We start from the raw sequence: 7072 nt of genomic DNA, 5'->3' as shown, positions 1-7072 counted from the left end.
CACCGACGTCAACTAGAAGCCTTCCTTCAATAGGCGAAGGCCAACTACCCTCTTACAGATTCACTCCTTTTGACGGGCTTAGGAGACAACCCTTACAGAAGTTTTCTCTCCTCTCTTTACAACTCAAACTTGAAGAATAGAAAGAGGAGAACTAGCAGTTTTGAGCTCTAAGAAACACAGAAAGATAGCAAGATTTCGAGTGTGTGTTCTGTGCTTTCAGTGCTGAATGGGTGGGGTATTTATAGGCCCCAACCCAGTTCAAATTTGGAGCTCAAAACGATCAAATCCCGGAATTCCGGGATCAGGCGGTTGCACCTCCTGACTGGAGAGGTCGCACCGCCTGGCAGAGGTCGAAGACTGAGCCCAGGCGGTTGCACCTCACTGCCAGAGCTCGAAGACCGAGCTCAGGCGGTGCCACCTCTCTGTCAGGGAGGTTGCACCGCCCAGTCTTGCTCGAAGACTGAGCTCAGGCGGTGCCACCTCCTGGCTGGGGAGGTTGCACCACCCAGTCTCGCTGGGAGGCTTAGCCCAGGCGGTGCCACCTCCTGGCTGGGGCGGTGCCACCTCTTTCACTATTTCAGCTCACTTGGTTTGGCTCCAAACTTGGCCCAAACCAGTCCGAACTTGGGCCTAATTGGCCCCTACTTGGGTTATAGGATTAACACCTAATCCTAACCCTAATTAATGTGCTAACTATGATTTTAAAGACATTTTCTAAGCTATTACAAAGTCCGCAAGTCAAGACTTCTTCTGGCGAGCTTTCGGCAAACTTCCGGCGGTCTTCCGATGAACTCTCGGAAACCATTCTGCGGACTCCCGGCAAGCTCCTAGACTTCACGATTTGTTCTTAGCGAGTTCCAACGAGCTTCTTCGGCAAGCTCCGATCTTTCTCGGCGAGCTTCCGAAAAACCCTTCGGCAAGCTCCCAACTCATTCTCGGCTAGTTCCGGTAGCATTCCCGACGAACCTTCGGACTTCCGTCGAACTCTCGAACTCGCAACAAATCCTTCGCGCTTGACTCCGACACTTTGTTTCGCTTTATGTCTTCATCGTTATCATAGTTAATCCTGCACAATTAAAACAAAACTTCGATCGAGACAATTAATCCTAAGCAATTAACCAACTTGTCCGGCATGTCATTGGTCCCTCGACGCTTCGTCTGATTCTTCGGCGCATCGTCCTCTCCTGCGGCCTATTGCCCAATCGGCCAGTTGACTCCGCAACTCCGATATCCTTGGCACAATAACCTCTCTTCTTGGCCCGATGCCCGAGTCCACTGCCCGAAGCCTTTTGTCGATACGTCGACCTATCTACCGGCTCGACGTCCAATCTTCTGACATGTTCCTCCGGCACAACATGATTTTCCTGCTTTAACTGTCTCATCCTGATCGAGGCATCCTGCGTCACTCAAAACGCAGATTAAATCATAAACATATATCAAGTAGTTTCATCATCAAAATACGAGATTCAACAATCTCCCCCTTTTTGATGATGACAACTACTTGATGACGGAGTTAAACTTAACTCCCGGAGTTTAAACAAACTCCCCCTATCAATATGCCTTATTGATAGAAACTCTTAGATTCAAAAATCTAAGCAACATGTCATCATAAACGGAGTTAACCTTAACTCCCAGAGTTTAAACAAACTCCCCCTATCAATATGCCATATTGATAGAACCTTGAATTCAAACTGAATTCAAGTCATTGCAATATTCATCATGAATACTTGCAACACGTCAACATGAACATATGCATAAACTTATGTCATCAACATACTTCTCCCCCTTTGTCATCAACAAAAAGGAGAAGTATCACAATCAAGCGTTTGTGATGTAAGTTTTAACTCATTGCATAAAAAACATAAAATCAAGTTTTATCATCATGCAGTTTTGAAGCCAGAAAATTTAGCAAATGTTACATCATGCTTAGAATATTCAGGCTATCAAGTTTCAGATATGCAAGTTCTACAGTATACAAGATAGCACTTTTAGAACATGCAAGCCAGCAATTTAGAGATGTTCAAGAAAGCAACTCTTGCTTCTTGAGATATACAAATTTGTCAAGTTTTGCTAGATGTGCAAGTTAGCATTTTTGCCTCTTGAGATAGGCAAGATAGCACATTTGCTTCTTTTGAGATAGCAACTTTTCGCTTCTCTTTAGACTACAAGCTAGCAATTTTTTTACGATATATAAGTTAGCAAAAACTTCGAAAGCAAATGCAAGATAACTTTCTTGTGTAGGCTCATGATTATTGCTTCCTATTGTAATGTGCAGGTTGCAAGTCTTGCTTCTTGAGATATTCAAGATGGTGATGTTCAAGAAGACAACTTTTGCTTCTTGAAATAAGCAAGTTAGCAATCTTTGCTACTTAAGATAGGCAAGCTAGCAATCAAGTTTTTGCATCTTCTTGACTTGTGCAAGCTAGCTATCTCCCCCTTTGTCATTGTCAAAAAGAAAGGAAGAATACAGTTTTGTAGTTCTTTTTCCTTTTACAACGATTTCAAAATCATGACTAAGGATGAATAATCAAGTTATGAATGTCAAGACAATTTTTCATCATGAATATTTTATCATTGCATTATCATAAGTTGAAGTATTACATGCATAATATCATATCATCATTCATAATTACATTAATGTTTCAATATAGTAATTTCTTCTCAAAATGTGTAACTTAGCACTCATCATGATTTACATCATATGCAATACATCACATCATAATTAGAAAACACAAGTATTGCATGCATAATTGCAAATCATAAATGTTTCATATCATGATGGTATCAATTTTGTCAAATTATATCCTACCATGCATGATCAATAACTCCTCATTTGTATTTCATGCATTATTTCATTTCATCTCATAAGGAATATCAAGAAAAGTTATTGGATGAGGAGATAAATATTTTATGAATACACGGAATTGTATAAAAATTATATCATAAGTGTTTCGTGTATTCATATTATCACATGAAGCATATTATCATTTTTGAGATTCATAACATGAATAACGTTATTACTATTTCATCAAAATCAATTTCGAGATTCACACAATATCATGAAATCATTAATCTCGATAAGATGGGAAAAGCATTTTCTTTTTAAGTGATTCTTTTAACACATCATAAAAAACTCATTCATAATTCAAGTGATTTACAAGATATCATAAATGAATTTATCACTTGTATTTCATCAAAATCGAGAACTCTAGAGATAGAAAATGATTGAAGCATTTAACATGATTGATGCATGAATCATATTTAAAGTGTATCTTATGTCGTAAATACGAATCAAGCATTTGTCAAATCTGAAATCATCCTCAAAATTACATTCAATAAATTCATGTATGACAAGCATAGATTTATTGAAAAATCAATAAGACAGAGGATTACATTTCAAGTGTTCATCAATTGTAGCATTTCATCATATGGTAAGATATCAATGCGTAAAACTGTGAAGCAAGATTTTGTTTGATATCTTGATACAGGGCATGATGTACACATTTCGAATATTTTAGCAAGTGTAGCATTGCATCACATGGTAAGATATCAGCTCGTATGATGCAAATTTTTGTTTGATATCTTGATACAGGGCATATAGCAATGATAGCAATCATATATTTCTTGGTGATGCAAGTACGGCCTAATCATAGCATCAGTGATAGCAACCATATCATTATCAGTAATAGCAACCATATCATTATCAGTAATAGCAACCATATCATTTCATATTTTTACATTTACATTATTAAATTATTAAAAATATAATTTTCAAGAAAATTTAAAGAAAAAGAAAAATACATCATGAAGAACATCATGTAATTTCGAAGTAAATTAAAGGCATTTTGATTACCTTAGCGTCGAAAGGCGTAAAGGCGTAGTTTGCCATCTCGCCTTTGTTGATTTTCTCCTCGTCTTCGGAGGAGCTCGAATCATCCCAGTTTTTGTTCTTCTTCTTGCGTTCAAAGCAAGTAGTTCCGTTCTTTTTACTTTTTAATTTTTGTTTCATTTGTAGTTTAAGTTCACCATCACTTGAGCTTATGCTCGAGTGGTCTTCAAATGTTCTATGTCCCAAATCCTTCCTGTTCTTTGGAAGGTGGTTCTCAAGTTCTTCACGTGCATTGCACGTCATTTCATATGTGATCAATGAACCAATTAGTTCTTCAAGTGGAAATTGGTTCAAGTTTTTCGATTCTTGAATAGCAGTTACTTTTGAATCCCAAGTTTTAGAAAGTGAGCGCAAAACTTTGTTAACGAGTTCAAAATCCGAAAAGCTTTTACCAAGTGATTTTAAACCATTGACGACATCCGTAAAACGGGTGTACATGTCAACAACGGTTTCGCTTGGTTTCATATGAAAAAGCTCGAAATCATGTAGTAAAATATTAACTTTCGAGTCTTTGACTCTACTAGTTCCCTCGTGCGTGATTTCAAGAGCACGCCAAATATCGAAAGCCGTTTCGCACAAAGAAACCCGATTGAACTCATTTTTGTCCAAAGCGCAAAATAAGGCATTCATAGCCTTTGCGTTTAAAGAAAAATACTTCTTCTCTAAATCCGACCATTCGTTCATCGGTTTAGAGGGAAGTTGAAAACCGTTTTCAACGATATTCCATAAATCCAGATTTAGAGAAATCAAGAAAACTCTCATTCGAGTTTTTCAATAAGTGTAGTCCAATCCGTTAAAGAACGGTGGACGAAAGACCGAAAAGCCCTCTTGAAGAGCCATTTCTCTCGGGTGTAAATCCGAAATGAGAAATACCCTGCTCTGATACCAATTGTTAGGATCGAGAGCACTAAGAGGGGGGGGGGTGAATTAGTGCAGCGGAAATCTTTCAGCGATTAAAAACGAAAGCTGCATTCGTTCGATAAAAACTATTTTAATGCAAAAGCCAATTCTAAGATTACTTATGATTAAGTGCAGTTTATGTCTAAACACAGTTTGCGTCTAAGCGCAATTTATGCAGTTTGCAGTTTGCAGTTTGCGTCTAAATGCAGATTGCGTCTAAGCGCAGTTTGCATCTAAGCGCAGTTTGCGTCTAAGCTCAGATTGCGTTTAAGCGCAGTTTGCGTCTAAGAGCAGTTTACGTCTAAACTCAGATTGCGTCTAAGCGCAGTTTGCGTCTAAGCGCAGATTACGTTTAAGCGCAGTTTGCGTCTGAGCGCAGTTTACATCTAAGATCAGATTGCGTCTGAGCGCAGTGCAGTTTGCGTCTAAACGCAGTTTTACGTCTAAACACAGTTTTACGTCTAAACGTAGTTTTACGTCTAAACGCAGTTTGCGTCTAAACACAGTTTTACGTCTAAACGTAGTTTTACGTCTAAACGCAGTTTACGTCTAAACGCAGTTTTACGTCTAAACGTAGTTTTACGTTTAAAAGTGGTTTACGTCTAAAACACAGTTTTACGTCTAAGCAGAATCAAGACGTAAACGTAAACTGCAAAGAAACTTGTTCGCAGAAATCAGTTTGCAGTTATAAACAGAATCAAGACGTAAACGTAAACTGCAAAGAAACTTGTTCGCAGAAATCAGTTTGCAGTTATAAACAGAATCAAGACGTAAACGTAAACCGTAATGTAGAGATCGTACGAAAACACCGATTTACGTCTGGATGCAGATTTGAAAAGAACAGAACTTAGAAACTTGTTCGTAAAAGCGCAGAGAGCAGTAGCTATGTAGGAGGTTTGCAGTAATGATAAAGTGCTCAAAATGAAAGCAAACCAGAGATTTAGAGTGGTTCGGTCAGTCTTGACCTACTCCACTTTTGGCTTCCTCCACCGATGAGGTCACTGACGTCAACTAGAAGCCTTCCTTCAATAGGCGAAGGCCAACTACCCTCTTACAGATTCACTCCTTTTGACGGGCTTAGGAGACAACCCTTACAGAAGTTTTCTCTCCTCTCTTTACAACTCAAACTTGAAGAATAGAAAGAGGAGAACTAGCAGTTTTGAGCTCTAAGAAACACAGAAAGATAGCAAGATTTCGAGTGTGTGTTCTGTGCTTTCAGTGCTGAATGGGTGGGGTATTTATAGGCCCCAACCCAGTTCAAATTTGGAGCTCAAAACGATCAAATCCCGGAATTCCGGGATCAGGCGGTTGCACCTCCTGACTGGAGAGGTTGCACCGCCTGGCAGAGCTCGAAGACTGAGCCCAAGCGGTGCCACCTCTTGACTGAGGCGGTTGCACCTCTCTGCTAGAGCTCGAAGACCGAGCTCAAGCGGTGCCACCTCTCTGTTAGGGAGGTTGCACCGCCCAGTCTTGCTCGAAGACTGAGCTCAGGCGGTGCCACCTCCTGGCTGGGGAGGTTGCACCGCCCAGTCTCGCTGGGAGGCTTAGCCCAGGCGGTGCCACCTCCTGGCTGGGGCGGTGCCACCTCTTTCACTATTTCAGCTCACTTGGTTTGGCTCCAAACTTGGCCCAAACCAGTCCGAACTTGGGCCTAATTGGCCCCTACTTGGGTTATAGGATTAACACCTAATCCTAACCCTAATTAATGTGCTAACTATGATTTTAAAGACATTTTCTAAGCTATTACAAAGTCCGCAAGTCAAGACTTCTTCTGGCGAGCTTTCGGCAAACTTCCGGCGGTCTTCCGATGAACTCTCGGAAACCATTCTGCGGACTCCCGGCAAGCTCCTAGACTTCACGATTTGTTCTTAGCAAGTTCCAACGAGCTTCTTCGGCAAGCTCCGATCTTTCTCGGCGAGCTCCGCGAACTCCCAACGAACCTTCCGGCGAGCTTCCGAAAAACCCTTCGGCAAGCTCCCAACTCATTCTCGGCTAGTTCCGATAGCATTCCCGACGAACCTTCGGACTTCCGTCGAACTCTCGAACTCGCAACAAATCCTTCGCGCTTGACTCCGACACTTTATTTCGCTTTATGTCTTCATCGTTATCATAGTTAATCCTGCACAATTAAAACAAAACTTCGATCGAGACAATTAATCCTAAGCAATTAACCAACTTGTCCGTCATGTCATTGGTCCCTCGACGCTTCGTCTGATTCTTCGGCGCATCGTCCTCTCCTGCGGCCTATTGCCCAATCGGCCAGTTGACTCCGCAACTCCGATA

Source organism: Musa acuminata, chromosome BXJ2-1 (assembly GCF_036884655.1).
Source record: "Musa acuminata AAA Group cultivar baxijiao chromosome BXJ2-1, Cavendish_Baxijiao_AAA, whole genome shotgun sequence".
Classification (NCBI taxonomy): Eukaryota; Viridiplantae; Streptophyta; class Magnoliopsida; order Zingiberales; family Musaceae; genus Musa; species Musa acuminata.
Note: the sequence above shows the minus strand (reverse complement) of the source record.